At 41.1% G+C, this 21,021-nt stretch overlaps 1 long non-coding RNA gene across 2 annotated transcripts in view; it reads right to left on the minus strand.

Annotated features, from left to right (window-relative positions):
• Nucleotides 1-340: 340 nt before the first annotated feature.
• The window catches only part of LOC106009997 (uncharacterized), a 34,637-nt gene continuing 13,956 nt past the window's right edge, over nucleotides 341-21,021 (minus strand). Inside the window, exons 2-3 of one of the 2 annotated variants that reach the window (XR_002397439.2) lie at nucleotides 18,127-18,276; nucleotides 341-4,989 (exon numbers count right to left, since the gene is read on the minus strand). This is a non-coding gene — a long non-coding RNA (uncharacterized LOC106009997). Of the gene's footprint in view, nucleotides 4,994-18,126; nucleotides 18,277-21,021 lie in introns of both variants that reach the window. The other variant, XR_002397438.2, reaches the window with a different exon arrangement.

A 21,021-nucleotide genomic window follows, 5' to 3' on the forward strand; every position in this document is an offset into this window, starting at 1 on the left:
TGGTAATTTCTCAACCACAGGCCTCCTCCATTGATCCTTGGCTATAATTTCCAACTAGTGTTTTTGAGCTAAGCCCAGTCTTGCTATTCCACTGTGTATCTTGTTTTCACTATTCCATCATATGAATATTTTGATGCTTTATGTATCAGCCAAAACTAAATTTAAATTAAAAATAAATATAACAAAAATGTCACCGCCTGCTGTGCAAACGCAAGGACCCGAGTTCGATCACTGGTACCCAAAACAAACAAACAAAAATGATCCTAGAAGAATTGTTGACAAAAAATTTTTAAAATATATATTTTTTAAGGAAAAGAAGCTATATAAAATATCTCAAATGGCTAAGCATGGTCAATTTTGAGGACTAGGAACAATAAAGTTTTAATTTCTGTACTATTTAGAGAATTAGTTACTATTTGCAATTTTTTTTTTTTTGCTACCGGGGATCAAACTAGGGTCCTTGCACTTGCGGGGCAGGTGGCAAAACCACTGAGCTAAATCCCCAGCCCTCTATTTGCAATTTTTGACATAGTCCAAAGCATATAAAATTTTGGAGGAGTGGTGAGTCTAGAATAAGGCATTGAAAATGATCAAGATATTTTATTACTTTATCAGTACCTATCATGTACTACAAACATACCCTAATTTAAAAGAAGATATTTTGAAGAAAAAAATAACAAAGGCTTAAATATTCTATCCCATTACAGTAATTTTAATAGTTTCTCCTGAGCCCATATATTCAAAGCCTATCAACAGGTATAAGGTTTATGGAGATTTAGAATAAAATGGTATTTCAAGCAGATAGGGATGGGCCCCTGCACAAATGAACAAACCATGTTTTTCTTTTCTCAGTCCACTGCTATATCGCATACCCTCCAAGTTGTATAAAACCAGCAGCAGCCCTGTATCCCTTAACCAAACACGAAGCCAAAATCCAAAAGGTGTGTTACAGCTTCTCACTAGGTTCCTAGGCAAGGCTGAGCCCACCCTCAAAACATGCCAGAAACATCACCGTTTATTTTACCTTTCAAGTTCTCATGGGGAGCTGAGGCCCCACTCGACTTTCAGAATCTGTTACCAGGGCCACGGGACCACACAGTCTGCCATTTAAATCATGCACAAGTTAGACCCATCAGCCCTGACAGCCTATACTTGGAATCATGCACCTCTAGCAGGTAGCCTCTTGGTTAAAAAAAAAAAAATTTCCAACCTTCCCTCAGTGTTCTGTAGTTGTCTGTTCTCTTTAGAGCATGATGATTAACCACAGTGAATCTTGTAAAGAAAAGTAACTGCTTGGCATTTAGACAGTGTACCCTACAAGGAAAAATTCTTATTGCAAAAAGATGCTTCTTATTGGAAACCTTGGGAAGAGCTTGAAGAAAGCACTCAGACATGATACAAACATCATTTGTGTTATCTAAGGGATCAACAAAGATATTTATTATTTGAAATTCTGACCATGTCCCTAAGGGGAAAGCTGTTTATCATTTCATGGATTAATGGCTTTCCAAGATCTTAACTATTCCTCTCACTTTGAATTCTTTTTTTTACCTAGTTTCCAGCCAAATCTGAGCAACACTTTAAGACTAGGCAAGATGGCTCGATAAAAGCTGTTTCAGGCTTCCATGTTGAAACACAAGCTATCATTATCAGAGATTTGGCAGAGATACAGGGGACCTCTGAGCAAGAAAGAATGGTTAGAGAGGCCTCTTCCATTTCTGAGCTAGGATGACAAAGTAGAAATCTGTAGAGCAGCCGGAGCTGTTCCATGCTAAGGCCCAGATTGCCAGAGGAGACCTGCATCCTGTGAGTCAGTGGCAGAAGTGCTACCACTTTTCAGAAGCCCTCAAATGTCTTTCTTTCCTTTCTTCTTTTATTTGAGAATGTGATGGAGGGGCTGTTGAGGAATAAAAGATGTTCACATTTATTTAAGTGTATTAAATAGATGTAGGGCCGGGGATTTAGCTCAGTGGTGCCCTGCCCGCCTCGCAAGCTCAAGGTCCTGAGTTCGATCCCCAGTACTGGGGGAAAAAAAAAGACATAAAAGGTGATTAGCAAAATTTCCAGGTACTTCTTAAGAATCAGTTGGCAAAGCCACATTTATTTTTAAGAAAATTAATTTCAACTTTGATGAGAATATATCTCAATACATATGAGGACATCATAGACAAAGTAGCTTTCTCATTTTTTAAAAAATAAGGAAGGAAAGAAAACATGCTATTGGAAGGAATGACGGAAACAACTTTCAAAATATATGCCAAGGAAAATAAAACAAGCTACATAAAATATCTCAAATGAATAAGCATGGTCATTTTTGGAAAACAGGAATAGGAAAGATTTTCACTCTCTATGCTACTTAGTAAATAAGTTAATGTTTGTAAATTCTTTAGACACAGTAAAGGTTATATAAGATTTCACAGGGCCAGGGATTTAGCTCAGTGGTGCCGCGCCTGCAACGAAAATGCAAGGCCATGAGTTCAGTGCAAGGCCATGAGTTTAATTCCTGATACCGCCAAAACAAAAAAAAGATTTCATGAGTACAAGAAATATAATGAGAGATATAAAAAACCTCTCATTATCATAGTCCCAGTATCTATGTGATGATGGTGGTACTGACCATGCTTTAACAAGTATCACTAACATTCTTTCAAATCAGAGACAGAAAACCTGCCTCTCAAGTGCAAGGACCCAAGTTCAATCCCCGGTACCAAAAAAAGAAAAGACAGAAAATACAACATGTAGGGACACACATTAACATATTTGATAAGGATATATAAAAAAATGTTGCCAATGCTTTAATATTGGTAATGCATTCCAATTTTTAGTGATTGAGATCAGTATTAGAAGGTAAACTGTTCGTGCCAATTCACTCTATCACTGAGCTACATCTCTAGCCCTCCTCTTTTTTTAAAAAAAATAGGATATTCAATGTCACTACAAGTATATAGAAATATAAAAACATGATAACAGCATCAAATAAAAAAATTAGTGTTTTTTTTTTTTTTTGTACCGTAGACTGAACTCGGACCTTGTGCTTACAAGGCAGACGTGGCACCACTGAGCTAAATCCCTGGCCTGTAAGTTTAGTGTTTTTATATGGAGGTTCCCCCTTTTACCTTTCCTAACACTGCTTTAAAAAATTCATCAAAACTATGAACTGATGGTAAAATCAAAACACTTAACAACAAAGAGAAAATCTCTGTGACTTTTGTGGTTGTATCTTTAACAGCTTGTTTCTGTGATCAAGGAGTGGACTGAGCTGCAGTTTCAGAGATTACCTTGTTCTCTTAAACCCTGCAGTAGTAAATAAAGCATTATTTGGGTCTCCCCAGGCCTCTTCATTTACATAAAATCCATGGTTACTGTCAGGCTCAACCTCAGAGGTGCCTCTCTGCCGGAGAGACCAACTGGCCCGCAAAGCTTACAATACAAGGGGCTCTTTCCAAAAAGAAAAAAGAAAAAAAGCTGACCTCTGCGTTAAGGAGTCTGGAGAATATTTTTCTAAGAAAAGCAAAAGAAAATCCAGAATTAGGAGAGTAGCATATGTGACAAAGAGGTAGGATCAATTTGAAAGACAATTTTGGGATTGTATGATCAGTTTAAAGTAAGGACTAGTGTGATGCAGTAGCCAGGGAAAGTCAGGATATATAAAAAAGCCATTTTAAGACAAATTGTGAAAAATTTTAAGCATTATACAACCTTTAAATTAGAAACAGTAATTTAAAATTGGATGTAGAGACTGGAGAACATTCATCTTGGTACGGCCACAAGTCCTCTCCTAGACAGTTTTTGTTTGTTTTGAAAAGTAAGAACAATAAAATGAGAATCAATTGACAAATTTAAAGACAATAAAACAGTGATCTGTTTTTAAAATGACATTCAATAAGTTCAACATCACTGAAAAATATTTGAATTTCACGGATGACCTTTAGAAAGATGAATAAATATCATTAATATTGAAAGGGAAGGGTATGAAATTATGGTTTTGGGCTAATGTTTTTATGAATACAAACAAGGAGAAAGTGTAAAATACTATAAGTGGTTTTCTGGGGAAAGCAAAACAGCACAAAACAAAATAAACAGAATGTTAAAGAACAAGAACCAAAATGACAGGAAGCCCGAAGAGGAAATTTCTTTACCTTAGGTTACACGTTAGTCTTCGAAATGCAAGTGTCTAATAGGAAATTTCCAGGGATCGCTTTAAGGGAGACTAGAGCTGACCAGAGCCCACAAAAAGAAACCCTGCAGTGCAGGGCAACACTCACTGCAGCTTGGCCTGCACCAGGGCCTTCGCCCTGCTGGCTACAGCAGAGCGCACACCACATGACCTCCTCACTGCACACCGTGGGCGCTGGGAAACGGCACCCTTCCTATGGACCGTGAGGCCCACCCAGATCTATGTCTGCTGTTGGTGCAGCTTTGTCACACTGGGAAATGTGACCTTTAGTCTAAGACATTCCATTTATTTAAAAATCTACCCTGTGACTGAGGAGCAAAATTGTATTAACATAGTTGCTCAAGGGTAAATGTAAGACCTTGTACAGTCAACTGACCTAGCTTCACCGATATGAACTGTAGATGTGACTATAAGTGTAGGATGCTTGTGTACATTCATTTTGCAAATCTGTGGGAATCCACAGGAAAAGTAGGCATAGACCAGTCTTCCCTGTGTCTTTGCATGGAATCATGACTTATATTATCCCTACAGCAGCTGTATGTTTCAGTTTTTGAAATAAATACTTGAAAAACATCTTGCTCAAATGAACACAGTAAGTCCTCGCTCTTGAACCTCCATCTTTTTGCAGAACCCTTGCTCGTCTGTGGGCCTCGGTTTTGTTGGATGCTAGATGGCGCTGTGGACATAGGGGTCACTGGTCATCACAAACAGTGTGGCATGGAGTTCTGTGGTGTGAGTTTAAGGAGTGAAAGCAACCTGTGATGGAACAGAACTGTCTTCTTCTGAGGATCCAGCATCTTTCACAGGGAGGTCTAACTAGGCAAAAACAGAAACAAAAAACAAAAACAAAAATTACCTTGATAACCCTAACTATTTTTGTGGCCACTTTTCTTGGACCTTAGCAGTCTCTCATTTTCCCCAGCCACTACTTTTCTTTTGCCTGTACAGTGTCTGCCCATCAACCTCATGCTTTTTCTTCAAATATAGAAGGCCCTCACATTCTCGTTTTATAGTTATGCCAGCTGTGTTCTGAAGTAATCAGACCTTCCCACAGTAGCTGCTGAATACAATCACAAAAACTCTAAAATCTGAAAACTTTGACAAGGGATAAACTACTTTATAAGCTCCTCGTGAAGTCTCTGTTATGTCCTGGTCTCTACCTAAATACTCATCCTTTCTTGGACTTTCCTAATTTTCCTTGTGTGTTATCAGCTGTTTATTCTTTTTGTATTCAATCAGAAATTGCTTCTTCCAAGGAACCTTCAAGGACCATTTAAATGCAATTTTCACACATATTTCCATGCTTCTTGTGGATTGCACAGAATAATGCACATTCTGTACTATAGCATCTCTAAATCCAATATTTTTTGGTGGTGCTGGGATGGAATTCAGAGTCTTGAGTATGCAAGCACTTTACCACTGAGTTATATCTCTACCACTCAAGTCTGATTATATCGCTTACTTGATGGGACTTCTGCTTGGCTGATGTCTAGAATAAGGGATAAATTAGTCTATTCCTTTGGCTATTCCTTACGTGTAGCAATGTACATACCACCTCATTGTAACTCAGTTTTCATAGCTTGCAAAAATGAATATATTAACATCATTATCTTTTCATATAACAACAATGAGTAACTGAGTATTGAAGTAAAAATATATTTTATAATAGTGTCAAAAACCAAGATACATTTGGGAAAAAAAATCTGTGAAAATATATGCAAAATTTTACTTGGAAGTTAGAAAACACTGGTCAGATTAATTAAGATGGTCTAAATATGGAGATATACCAACTGCATGGATTAGAAGCCTAATATTTCCATTATAGTTTTTACACATTTATTTATACATTTAGGACCGGGGATTTAGCTCAGTGGTTTCACCACCTGCTGCGCAAGCTCAAGGACCCAAGTTCGATCCCCAGTAGCAAAAACAAAAAACAAAAAACAAAAAAAACCCCTTATCTGTTAGTTATACATTTAGTACAATCCCCAATGAACATCCCATTATAATTTTAATAAATTTACATGAGAAAGTAAAATTCTAAAATTTGTATGAAAAATAAATGAATTCAAAGAGCCAAACCAATTTAGAAAAAGCATAAGGCGTGGCACCTACCATCTCTCTCTTTGATTAATATAAAGCAATTTTAGTTAATATGGTATTAGTGTAAATACAAACATTTGGAGAAATAGAATAATGTTGCTTTCAGAAATAGACTTATATTTATATGTTCAATAGATTTTTGGCTACTATGTCCAAGAAGTTTAATAGGGAGAAGATTGCAGTTAGGATTGGTGCTAGAATTACTGAGCATTCACGTGTAAAAGAAAACAAAGCAAAAAAAATAAAATGCTGATTCTAATTTTGCATTATGCCCAACAATTCAAAATTTATCAAAGATATAAAAATGGCAAATCTGAAGAGATAAGTCTTCTAAAGAAAATATAGCAGTTAATCCTGATGAGCTTGGGTTAAGCAAATATTTCATAGATAGGAACCACTAAAGAAAAAAATGGATAAATTATATTTAATCTAGCTAAAAAATAATTGGTTCTCTTCTAAAGACTTTTTAAGTAAAATGATATGCAACAGGCCCAGAGAAAATATTTTCAAAACATGTTTGATAGGGTCTAAAAGTGCATGTGTCTGAGCATATGTGCTACTAATAATGTTAATAAAGCATTACTTTCAGTATTCAGAATGGGGACAGTGACATGTAAAGAACGGGTAAGTGGCAAATAAGCCCATGAAAATATGTCCAGTACCATTGTCAGTACAGAGATACGCATTAAAGCCACAATCAGATGCTAGTGTACACTATTAGGGAAATTAAAATAAAAAAATACATACACCTGGGAGCTGGGCATTGCAGCGCAAGCCTGTAATCCCAGCACTTGGGAGGCTGAGGCAGGAGGATTGCTGTGAGTTCAAGGCCAGCATGAGCTACACAGTGAGCTTAAGGCCAGCCTGAACTACATAGTGAGACCCCTATCTTAAAAAACAAAACAACACAGGATTGGTGAGAAAACTTAGTAGGCTCACCAAGCACGCACAATGCCCTAGTTAGATCCCAGCACTGATCACATACATAATATATATAAAATCACATACGCATGCAATACGTAAAATCATGCACACAGACGCACACTGCTAATAGCAAACGGAGCTCTCACATTTTGCTGGAAGGAATGGAAAATGGTTTGTCAGATTCTTTGTAAAATGGATTGTATATTTATTGTTCCACACAGTCACCTATTCTCTTAAGTATGCCTCTGAGAAATGAAACTGCATTCTTCTTGGAAGCTTTTTTTTTTTTTTTTTGGTACCGGGAATTGAACTCGGGACCTTGCGCTTTCGAGGCAGGCGGTGGAACCACTGAGCTAAATCCTCGGGGCTCGAAATCACATTTGTGTAGAAGCCATGTGCACAGTAGCCCACATTGGAATCAACCCAAATACTCATTAAGTGGCAAGAAAACATGAGCAAATTGTGGTATATTCTTTCAGTAGACTAGAATTCAGCATTACAAAGGTACAAAGTACTGATGAATGAAATAACATGAAAAAAACCTCAAACACAGTATTGTAAGTAAAGAAACATCAGATAGAAGACACTGCACATGGAACAGTCTCATTTATCTTACATCCTGGTTAAGGCAAAGCTATTAGAGTAGACGAGATCGGTAACTGTCAAGCCGTCCTAGGTACATCATCATTGGCAGGCAGAGTGGAGCAGGGGATTGCGCACTGGGCCCTGGGGAACTCTCTGGGCTGATGATGCAGTTTTCTGGAGACATATATATCGTATATCGGGGAGGCAGTGTAGGATCTGAGGTATGGAAGGACTCCTCTGAACAGCATGAGATTTGTTCCTCTATCTCCTGAAAGCAGGTTGTCCTTCAAAGCCTAGGGCAGGGAGCCTCTTGGGCCTCTTTAATTATAGTAAAATGGGCATTCGCAGTCAAGCAGGGCATTTGTAGTGAAGACTATCTACCCTGAGCAGCTGCAGGGAGGGGTTGGTTTAGCCTTGGCTACTGTCTCATAATAGATCTTTCTCAGAGAGGAAGCTGTCATTGTCTCTTGCAGCCTATCTGCAGCAGACCTAATAAATTTAAAATGTTGGGTGTGGGTGTATTTTGTCTTGCCAGATGCGGGCAACTGGTGAAACTTCAGTGTGGGATGCAGAATGGTTTGGAGCCCTGTTCTTGGTGGTCATCAGCATGATACTCTGTGTTATCTTCCACACAGTGGAATTCTCTCTTGGGACTGGTTATTAGTGAAGCTACTTCAAAAAATTGGTGTACTGAACAAGGTCTGGTCTGACACAACCATCACTTTATGGAGAAGTGCGAACAGCAAGCCCCTCTATACCCTGTCTAGGGTGCAGGCATCCTCCTGGAAACATGGGATCTGGGTGTGCAGGCAAATGAATTATAGGGAAACATGGGTCAAAAGAAGGACACCTGTCTCCTCAGCACTCATGGATGTGAATGAGCTGACTGCATAGAATTGTTAGCCAACTAGTTGGACTTCAGCAGGGCAGAGGAATGGGGGGGGGGTGTTGTTCCAAAACAGCATGGCTTGTCAGTTAATCACAGAAAGACTTCAATGTACAATACATTTATAATTATTTATTAGGTCTCAGGCTCCAAGTGACCCCACAAAGCACAGTGAAGTCTTAAGGTTATATATTGTGCACATTTGTTCTGATACTTGGCAATCTAAATTAAGACCATATTCCACTTCTGGCTCCCCTAGCCTATAGCCCAGTGATATCAGGAAGGGAAATATTTTTAAAGACCCTCCTGCCTTGGGCTGGGACCTGGTTTAAATGAAGAACTTATCTTTCTCAAATTCTCTTTTGCAAATTCTTTACTTGATTAAAGCCCCTAAGGAAAAACTGACCATCTGAAAGAAACAGACATTTTGCAATTCCAAAGTAACTTCTAGGTAAAAATGTTGATAAGCATCATAATTATCCTAGTACCCTCTGCGCACATAAAAATGAATCCAAACTTGTGCTCGGCACGGATGGCTTTGTGGCAAGGACCGCCTTCTTCCTTGATGGTGTGACTCCTCCTTTATCTACTTTAGAATAAATACGACCGACCGATGCTTTTGCACATCCTATCTGTTGCCTGCATCCTTCCTTTCTCAAGGGCACAGAGAAAGGAGAAGGGAAGCAAGGGGCTGTTCCCTTACTGTATCAGGGCCCGGCTTCCTGGGAGCGCCGGGAGCGCCTTTTTGGTGCTGACTTGGATCACTAATTTACCAAGTGGTAAGAGTTGATTTCCTGCCCTCATTCTCTCATATTCTCTCTTCCTCTCTCTCCCTCTCTTGGGTTAAGACTGTAAACCTGTATTTTCTTGCCTTTACAATAGGCTGCAACACTCTGCGGGCTTGGAATTATCCTGACGCATCGGAGACTTTGTGTCTCGGGTAAGATAATTTATACTCTGTGATATCTCAGGCTGATGAATTTGTATTTACAGGTATTTATTCCTAGGCTTTCACATTTTTTGTTGTCTCTTCTGCCATGTTGTTGGTGGTAGGGGGGTAAGGGTGCTTTTGATTAAAAAAATGGAATACTGTTAAGAGTTTTGCTAACCTTACTTTGATAATTCTGCTTTGAGAATGGTTTTGATTCTGTATAGAGCATTGCTTAAGTCCCGTTAGATGCCAATGAATTCAAAGACTGCTATACTGTTTTGGTATATATTAGGCAGTTTATATCACTTTATGCTTTGGGAAATTAGTGTCAGCCCTTGTCCTTACAGATGTGTGATAAGATACACACTAGGTCAGGGTTGGAGAATCTATGGCACGCGTGCCGCAGTGGGATGTTTGGTTATGGAAAGCTCTGTTCTTGTGTTTTGCTTTGAATGTATGAGTTGTTTTTTCTAAATTAAAAGTGCAGTATTCAGGATGAGTTTCAGTGTTGGTACTTTGGGAGAAACAAGTGGGTTTGGCGGTGCATTTTGGGCACGGGGTCTCTGAAAGGTTTGGTGGCATTCTCAGTCCCCTGTTGGTTACAAGGACACAACGCTCAGCAGTGGTGGTGAGGGGCCTAGAGACTGTGCCTCTTGGGCCAGGCCTTCAATTTCCCGCCTCCAACATGTCTGAATGTGTTAACCTATTTAAGTAGAAAATTAAAATGACAGATAGGGAAAAACTTGGATAACTTGCAAAGATGCAAAGATTGCATTTGTGAAAAATGAGATAACATTTTTTTCTTTTTCAGTACTGTGGATCAAACTCAGGATCTTATGCTTGCCAGGTAGGCCAGGCGCCACTGAGCTACATCGCCAGCCCTTGAGATAACATTTTAAGAGCATAATTAACTGTGGATGTAACATTCGTATTTTGATGTACTCGCATTTTTGCCATGTTAAAATGGAGCAAATTGTTACAATACAATTTTCCTTTTGGCCAATAATGCCACCCCCAAAATGTGCCAACTGGGGATGGATCGCCTCCTGTGTCCCCTGACCCCCAGCTAAGTCACTGTGGTGGAGACTGACCAAACTCCCATTTGAAGTGCTACAGAGTTGACCTTTCTTATATATTCCAACAGACAATACAAGAATATCGATTATAGGTATTGCCGTGAGCCTTCAAAGTCCTATCAATCTGGAATATTAGTTCTCATTGAAACATACTGGGGAGGCCTACAAGGCCAGTGATTAACTCCTCTTCAGAAGGACTCATTCTCTGTACGTCTTTCTTCTCCAACATTCCAGGCATTGCCAACTGGATTCATCATTATTGAGTCAAACATCGGAAGGGAGAAAGAAGATCCTCCAGAGCTACCATCATCCCAGCAAAGCAAACTGCTGGGAGACTTAGAGTACCCATTCAAGTCCATTTCAGTTAAGTAAATACTTAACTTCCCTACCCTACCTTCCAACAGAGAGCTACCTGCACCGTGGGTATTTTTCTAATCATAACCTTTCTGACACTTCTGCCCACTGGTGCTTGTAAGGGATACAGGCTTACCTGGTGGTGCCAAAATGGCCCTTATAAAACAGGTCAAAAGAAATTCAACTTCCATCCCTTGCTTAACTATGTTTTATCTTTTACTCCTGATGGGCTTTTTGTCCCAAATTGGCCATACGAAAGAAGAGTCCAATTCCTTTCTTTACTGGGCCAAACAATATGCCCAGGATACAAGGCATGATAATTGCTGGATATGTGGGCTACTCCCCATTTCTCGCACTGAAGGAGTTCCATGGTGGGTTTCACCACTTCAGGGCAATGACTGGAACAAACTACAATCTTATATACGTGAGGAACAAGATGAGTCTATGGTATTACGTACAGCCACTCGTTCAGACGTATACCAGTGGCCCATCAATTTGACCTTGAACCAGGAGGGGCATGGAAAACACTTTTCAAAGAGAGTAACTGATGCCATCATTCAGAGATTTCCTGAGCCTTTTCTTACAAAAGATAGGACCCTCCCTATGATCAGAGATAAAAATCATCGCTACAAAGACGGGTATTTTCAAATACGGGATGAATATATATGGCTCACTCCCACTATGGGACAGCTTGGCCAGGTGGCTCCACTTTGTTGGGAACAGCGCAACCATTCACGTTTTGCCTGGGCCAATGCTTCTACATACTTGGGCTGGATTCACTCTGACCAGTGCCAGCATACTATCATTTTACAAGCAGAGGATTGGTTTGCTACTGATTGGTCCTCGCGACCTGGAGTACGTTGGGCTGCCCCTAATGGCACCCAGTGGCTTTGTGGTACCAATCTGTGGCCCTGGCTGCCCCCTGGGTGGATTGGTCGATGCACTTTGGGTTTTCCTTGGATGCAAGGCCGATGGATGAAAACTCTTGATAAACCGGCCAACCTCCCTGTGTTACGACGCAGAAGGACCCGAGATCTGTCCTCTAATTACGTTCGCTCTGTGGGATTAAGGGATGTTATTTGGCACATAGAATCCCTGACTCGCCATCTTAATAAAGCCCTTAATGACACAGCCAAACAGATCTCTTTGTTAAACGTTGAAGTCCAACTTATGAGGAAGGCAGCACTACAACATCAGATGGCCCTTGATGCTTTGACAGCAGCAAAAGGTGGGGCTTGTGCAGTCCTCGAAGCTGAATGCTGTGTGTATATAGCTAATCAGTCGGGCTTAGTGGAACAAGGAAGACCAGTCCAGGCTACATCGCAACCTAAACCTAGCTTTGGGGAAAGGATGTGGACATGTCTCTTTAAAACATCTGGATGGAAATGGTTAATAACTGTTACAAGCTTTGTTCTTGTACTTCTTTTATTTGGACCATGTTTTGTAGAGTGTCTTCTAAACTTTATTTCTTCTTACTTACAGTCAATGTTTTTGCAGATAGTTCTGTCCCCTGTTAACCCAGTGATGTACATTGGACCCCCCACTACACCCCCTGGACCTGAAAGTCAGCAAGAGTCTGGACCCTAAATATTTCTGCTCGTTGCCCACACTCAGCAGGAAGTAGCTGGAATGACTCGGCGTCCCAATACCTTAAATGATTTTAGGGTCCCAACTCTTGAGAGGGGAATGTTAGGCAGATAGTTAGTAGGCCTGAGGGATAAGGGGGGGCTTCCAAAATAGCATGCATCGCTGGTTAATTACAGAAAAGTTCCAATATATAATACATTTATAATCATTTGTTAGGTCTCAGACCTAAAGTGATCCCACAGAGCACAATGACATCTTAATGTTATACATTGTGCACGTTCCTCCTGATATTCCTGGCTGCCTCCAAGGAAACAGTGAACATCTAAAAGGAGCAGAAATGCATGTTGAGATTTTAAAGTAAAGTCTAAATAAAATGTTGATAAGCATTGTGATTATCCCATTTCTGTAAACACCAGGAATTATCTTTGTGTACACGAAAATGTATCCAATCTTGCACTCGGTGCAGATGCCTTTGTGGCACTGCCGACCTTCAAGCTTTGGTGGGACAGTGTGATTCTTGCTTTATATGCTTTATAATAAATGCTACTTTTGTTTCTTCATGGCTTGTGTGTCTTGACTGAATCCTTTCATCAAGGGCATAAAGAAGTGAGGATCAAGGAAGAGAGGGGTTGGTTTCTCATTGCATCAGGACTTGGCTTCTTGCTAATAGACTGAGGCAGAAGGAAAGGGACATGGAAACGGACTGTGCACCCTTCCTGGTTTTTGAGAACTTACACATTATTTATTGTCAGGGTCTCATAGTTTGGGAAGTGAGTACTCACACAGCCCCTGAGGCTTGATGTGGAACCAAAATGTGCAATTTTGGCTTCCACAGATGTGAATACTTGCTAGCTTAAGTACACTTATAGAGGAAGTCCTGAGAACTTCTAAGCAGTCTGGCTGGTGTGTTTATTTGATAAAGGGAAAATGCAGACCCAAGTGGCTCAGACTGAATAGCACACTTAGGAATGGAGCCAAGGATGCCCAGCCAGCACCTGAGGCCAACAGGACTATACTATTCTCAAGATGGGGGTGCTGGGTACAATATCACATACCTGTAGATCCAGCTACTTAGAGGTTGCCGCAGTAGAATCATTGAGCTTAGGAGTTCAGGGCCAGCCTGAGCAATATAACAATTCCCCTTCTCTTAGAAGAAAAGCAGGGATGGAATGCAAACTTTTATTAGGTTCTTGGGTCCTGGCATCCACATGGCAATAAAAACTAAAGATACTGGGAAGATATTGGGAAGTGTAGGATAAAAGCAGTAACCTGTTGGGTTTTTCTTGCTTATAGTGGTTATCTATTTGTAGGAGGGGCCTTTGGGCATCAAAGATGACAGTGACTACGGTGATTTTAACTGCCAAGTGCTTCGCATTGAAATTTTGACTCTTTGTGCCATAGAATACCATCAATGACTGAGGTGGTGTGTCCCCTCCCAGCTAGGAATGAGTCATGAAAGTGGGGCATTTCCACTTCTGCTTGCCACCTAAGCTGTTTAACTCCCTGCTGGGCACTTATCCAAAGAGGCATTACATATCACATGGAAAAGAGCTCACTATAGTCATCTAGGACAACCCAATAATATGAAAATTGGGAGAAGCTGAAATCTTGAATAAAGGGTGTAGTATTTACACAGAGCATATATACATTTCCCCATGCTTCAGATTCTTTGTAGATTACTTTGAATGCCTAATGCAGTGTAAATTGTATGTAAATCACTGTTGTACGGTATCATGTAGGGAAAATGACAAAAAGGGTCATATATGTGCAACAGAGGTGCAAATATTTTTTTGAATATTTTTGATCCATAATTGGTGCACTCCACCTACCCAGAGCTAGTGGAAACAAGGGCTGACTATATTTTATTAACACAAAGGCATACTTGCTATATAAGAACATTGCATTCCACACTGTTTCTGTAACTATCCAGTTGAGCTGGTCAGAAAGGCTTCTGGTACAACTGGATATCAAAGACACTCAGCCAAGAAACTAAATATGTATCTCAAGTCTCTCCCAAAAACGTTTTCTTGAGATGCACTGTTTCTCAGACTGGCCGTGAAATCCTGGGATTAAATGATTCTCCTGCCTCAGCCTTGAAAGCAGCTGATACTTTAGAGAGTTGCCATTGCACCTGATTCCCAAGCAAAAATCTTTAATTCTGGAGGCACTAACTATTAAACAGTTGAGTAGCCGGGGATGTAGCTCAGTGGTGCTGTGCCTGTCTGGCAAGCACAAAGTCCTGAGTTCAATCCCTGGTACTGGAAAAAAAAAAGTGGAGCAAAGAGCTAATAGGCATCGTTGGGTCTAGAAAACAGCATTTATCCGTCAGTGTGTTCTGTTGAGCCCTGTAGTTAAGGTAACTAGCAAAGCCGGCAACATCAACTGAGTTCTTTGCAGCAATAGGCTTTGGAAGCTGTTGAACAAGGTGTAGCTGAGGCACCGTCTTTAAAACTTTTAAAAACTGATACCTTGATGAAAGTTCAGTGGTGCACAGCACCATGCATGTTGAATGGAATCTGTGGCAGTGGAGAATGGTCCCCAGTGTACACTGTGCTCTTCGATCTTGTGCATAGAAGTACCCGAGGCAGCTGACAGACACACGCCTCTTTTGAAGGCCTGCTCCTTGCTTGCCACTGGACAGGTGAGGTCTGACTGTTGTCTCGGGGGGAGCATCACAGGTGACTCTGGAATCCTTACTTCCCATTCTCACTTGGGTGCTCACAAATCCCACTAATAAAAATGGGAAGATGTAACTGAGTTGCATTATCAAATGGAAATTGGGCATAAATATGTGGCCTGGCCAAAAGCAAGTGCTTCATGAACAAATGGTAAGCTTCTCAGAAGAGAACATGGGACCCACAGAGTGTGCTTTGTCTCTTCCTGGGGCTACTTGGAGCCCAGAATTCAGGGACATCTGAGATGTTCACTGAGAACAATGGGGTCAGCTGGGATGACCAGTGATTGCCGTTGTCTCTGACTGAGATGAAGCATGGGCATTCTGCTCAACGGGACAAACCCCTTGGAGAGGTGATGGCTATACAGGCCATCCAGACCAAAAATTGCATCCTGCTGCATTTTCACTGACTTGTGATTTTCCCTAATAGCCTAGCTCTTTGGTCAAGAAAATAGCACCAGATGACTGGACTATTAAAGGTTCCTCAACATGGGAACAAAGACCATGGCAATAGCTTGCTGTTTCATAGGTACAAATAAGATATCATTCATGTGGATGCTGAGACTACAACAGCTTCCCTTGATAGGAATGTAGCCCAGCGCAGAAAGACAAATACCATGTCTTATTTCATATGTGGAAGCAAAGGTGTTGATCTCTCAAAAAGAGAGAGTAGAGCAGTGGTCACTAGAGGTTAGGGAAGGTAGCGGAGCAGCCAGAGTACCAAAATATAGTAAACTAGAATGAATAAATTATAATATTCTATAGCATAATAGGGTGACTATATTTCACCAGTTTGTTATACATTTCATAAAGAACTAGAAGACAGGAGTTTGAAAATTCTCAGTACAAAGAAATGATTATTGTTTCTGGAACTGGGAAGGCTAATTATTCTCACTAGATCATTACACACTGTATAATGTACTACATATTTACACCGCACCCCATGAATATACACAGTTACTATATGCTACTAAAATACTAATGGACAAAACAGTGATGTGGTTTACTTACGTTTCAAATTTAACTGGGAATCGTGCATTTTATGTGGCAAATCTACAAATTTAACGCATTGGCATTTTCACAACATTATGGTTATTTACATTATTGTTTACAGAAATGGCAAAGAAACCCTAAAGTAGTTCCTACTCACATGCTTATATTTAAAGATTCAATATATTATGTAAGGAAGGTAAGGTGGAACGAATTAATTTCTCTGCACAATAGCAGTGCACTCTCAGTATAAGTGGACAGAACTTGTGTATGTCGCATGCTAGGGTGTGTCTTAGTTTTTCCTTCAAAGGACCAATAAGTTGATAAAGCAACCTCCCATGCCACATTTAGTAAGGCAGCTAGCTGTGTTTATTATGTGAGGAAAGGATATTCTAAAGATTCAGGAAGACTTAGTTTTTTTTTCCTGGTATTTTCCTCAACAAGCAAATAGCATTTACCAGCTTTGATTTAGGGTTGTGACCCCCGGAGTGCAAGTGTAGCTCAGTGGTAGAGCCTGGGCAAGGCTCTTCGCTCAATTTCCAGAACTAGGAAAAGGAAAAGCAAAGAAAGAAAGGAAAGATTATAACACCAAACTGGACAGTGATGTAGTATGAAAGCAGTGTTCAGTATCTGTGTGTCTTTACTTGTAGTTTCAGCGGTTTAACTACAAAGGTAAACAAATTCCTCTAAGTGGTAGTACTATAATCACAAAAAGGGGTGTTGACTTGCAGGTTAGCTAAAGGCTTTGAGAAGACTCATTCAGCCTTGATTAGGGAGTTTACCTGTATTTCATGGAGGTCACCGATTCCTTGAAAGATGTGTGTCTGTAGGAGGTGATGCAAGTTGTGCATGTAATCCTAGCTACTTAGGAGGATGAGGCAGGAGGGTTGCAAGTTTAATGTCAGCCTGGGAACCTTAGTGAAATTCTGTCTCGAAATAAAAAATATAATTAAATAAATAAAAAGCCTGTGGATGTATCTCAATGGTAGTTGCCCTGGGTTCAATCTCCAGTACTACAAAACACACACACACACACACACACACACACACACAATAAATTTCCATGGAGGAAGTATACTGAGTTTATCAATTTTTCAAAAAATGTGAAAAAAGTGTGAATGAACTCATTGGTAGAGTGTTTACCTAGTATGCTTGAGGTCCTGGATTCATGGCTTAGGGGAAAAACCCCCAAGCATTCTTCTTTTCTTTTCTTTTTTTTTTTTGGTACCAGGGATCAAACTCGGGACCTTGTGCTTGCAAGGCAGGCACATCAGAACCACTGAGCTAAATCCCTGGCCAATCATTGTTCTTAAGTGTACATCTTTATGATATATTTTCAAATGTGGCAGTCATTTAAGAATGTGTGTGAGGATTTATTCCTGGGGTGTCCATTCTGGGGTATTGGTTTTTTACCTGGCTTTATTAAAACCACATTGTTTTAATTCCTGAAGCTTTGTAATACATTTTGAAGCCAGAAAGCATGAGATCCCTTACTTCATTTATTTTGACTGCTTTGGTTATTCAGAGTCCATGAGATTTCATAATAAATTCGGTATTCTATATTGTCTTTGATGCTGACAATGATTCTCTCTTTGGGGACTGTAGCTTGGCTCCTCTGAATTTTCTAGAGTAGGTTTTAACCATAGATTATAAAACATACAGACTTTCTAAAAAATTTATTTTACTCAGTCCCCTTCCACCACATTAAAATAGCCAAGAACAGTTTCTAATAACTCAAGGCTGCCACTCTAAGAATGACTCAAAGTCGCTAAAAGAATCTATTGCTGCAAGTAACACCCAAGAATAGCCTCCCACTCCAACGGTTCCTTAGGGACTTACAAGAAAAGGGTTTACGACTGGGAGTCCTTCGTCTGTTCCTTGGAAATGTGTATGCTTCTGTTTCAACTCTAGAGTATCTTCTGCAGGGAGATGGAGGCCATTCTTTCACATGTAGTATCTGGAAGAACAGGATCTGTTTCCCAGTGTCTCCTAACAGGGTGAAAACAGACACAACTGACCCACGCCCTTTTACATAGGCCAGCTGTCTTAGTTACTTTCCTCGTGGCTAGGCCAAATTACCTCAAGCCTACAAGTTGAAAGAGGAGAGGTTTATTTTGGCTCACGCTTTGTAGTGGTTTTAGTCCATAGTTGGCTGGCTCCAAGTGGCACGGCAGGGTGGCACGGCAGAGAGAGTGCTCATGGCAGGGCAGACAGGAAGCACAAAGAGATCAAGAGAGGAGGCAGGGAGATGTGCCCTTGTAGTCCATTCCCCTACCCAGCGATCTGCCTTCTCCTATCAGACTTCACCCCCCAATGTAACATTGATCTAGAAACTCGTCAGTGGCCAATCTGAGGAGTATCATGTACATATGTACTTTTTTTTGGTACGGGGGATTGAACTCAGGACCTTGCGCTTGTGAGCTCAGCCACTGAGCTAAGTCCCCGGCCTCAGGATCCTGTACATATGACCCGATCACCCCCAAAACCCCACCTCTGAGCACATGGGGCTTTGGAGTGACATCCAGATATAAATGGTAACATTCTGTTCCAGGCCCCCAAGACTCCTGCGCATCTGTTTATGTAAAATACATTCAGTCCGTCTCCAAGAGTCGCCAAACTCCTAACAGTTTAGCACTGCTGAAAAGCCCAAGTGCAAAGTCTTCTTTGAGATTTTAAGGCAAACTCTTTTGTGAGCCCCTGTAAAAATAAAAGGAAAGTTAAACACTTCCAGTGTACAGAGACATAGGGTGAACCTTCCCATTACAAAAGGAAGAAAGAGAGGGGTAGAAAATAGTGAGACCAAAGCAAGACTGAAACCCAGCAGAGCAAACATTACATCCTGTCCGTAACTCCATATCCAGCACCCAGGGCAAGCTGTGATATGACGTGAGCTGCACAGGCCCCACCCCTATGGCACTGTGGCTGGTTGTAGCCCACATGGCCGCCCTCTTGGGCCAGCTTTGTTCTTTCTTTGTGTCTCTCCTCAGAGGTTCTATGTCCTTGGCTCTTCCAAAATTCTACGGTCTCCAATTGTGCTTTTCGTTTCACTCCCACAGCTTCACACCCCGCCCTCTCAGGAGCACACTGCCTGGCCTTCCAGGCCTTCGTCTGAAATCTTGGTGGAAGCCTGCTTGACGCCACAACTCTCGCATTCTGCATGTGCCTAGAAAGAGCATTGTGTGCCTGACGCCGAGGTCTCTGCCCGCTGGAGCAGTAGGTGAGCCCTTCTGCATCAAGCCTGTACAGCCTTCAAGTGGCTGGGTGGCTGAGCATGGTGAACCGAATCCCAGGGAGTCGATTCTTTAGGCGGCCTTTTCCAAAAGAGTGCCCTAGGCTCTGTTCTCAAAGCAAAATCTTTAACCTTTGCAAGTTTGCACCTGCAAAGGGCAGGCATGGCAGAGAGAGTGCTCATAGTTCCTGAAGGCATTTTTCCTATCATCCTGTTGCAATCCACTTGGCTTTTTAAAAATGTTAATCTTTTTAGCAACCCAGCTTTCCTCTGCTCCTTCTTTGCAGGCCCCACATTTACCAAAGCTTCCTTTCTGGCCAAACTGAAAACTTTTAAAATCATTCAGCTACGCTTTTTTTGTTTTTCTTTTTTCTTGATTCTCAAAGTAGAGCTGGCTAAACACCCCCAACAGTAGCCATACCATCACCTCAACGTGAGACTGTCCTAAAATTTCCTCCAGCAGATAAATTAGTCTGCTGCTCTTAACCTCAGCCTTTCACAATGTCTCAGGACAGGAAGAAAATGTAGATTTTTTTTCCTTTTGCCAGAGCATAACGCACATGACCTGGAGTTCAACTAGCAATGGAGTCCTCGTTTCCATCTGAAACCTCCTATGCCCGGTATTTACCAGCTATGTTACTATCAGCATTTTGCCTTTCTGAGCTCTGACCAGAATCTTCCGTCAAGCTCAGTTCTTAGCATTCGAGGGCTGCTTCTCCAGCTGAACTCTCCAAATCTTTCAAAACATCTCCCGTGAACCATTTCCAAAAGCTTCTGAACCACATGGTCAGGTAGCATCACAGCAATGACCCCACTTCTTTGGTACTAACATTTGTCTTATTTTCCTAATTGCTGGGACAAAATACATCCTCAGGTTAAAGGAGGAGAGGTTTACTTTGGCTCACAGTTTGTACATGGTTCAGTCCACAGTCAGCTGGCTCCAAGACAGGGTGGCTTGGCAGAGCGGCAGGAGAGACTGCTCATGCCATGGCAGACAGAAAGCACAAAGAGATCAAGAGAGAAGGGAGAGAGATACACCCCTCCAGGCCACACTCCAGCGACCACCTCTTTTGACTAAGCTTCTCTCACAACATCACATTTAGCTATAAACTTTTCAGTCGGCTAATCTACTAATGATATCACGTTCCCATGATCCAATCACCTCCCCAAAGCCCCACTTATGAGTGTATGTGGCTTTGGGGGAACGTCTAGATATAAAATATAATGCAACCCTTTGTAATTTCTTATTTCCCTGACTCTACTAAGACCCCATTCCTCCTTCTCTCCACTTACTTCTTTATTTTCATTTTTATTTTTTTTTTGGTACCGGGGATCGAACTCGGGTCCTCGTGCTTGCACAGCAGGCGGCGAAACCACTGAGCTAAATCCTCGGCCCTCTTTATTATTTTTTTAAAAATGACTTCACATCTGTGCAAATGAAAGTTGAGTTCAGCTCATGCCTCAACCTCCATCCCAAGGTGGGCCCAATCCCACCTGCACAGACC

The sequence above is a fragment of the Heterocephalus glaber genome, unplaced genomic scaffold, assembly GCF_053883595.1.
Source record: "Heterocephalus glaber isolate CG9 unplaced genomic scaffold, H.glaber_assembly_v1.0 deba00001531, whole genome shotgun sequence".
Taxonomy (NCBI): Eukaryota; Metazoa; Chordata; class Mammalia; order Rodentia; family Bathyergidae; genus Heterocephalus; species Heterocephalus glaber.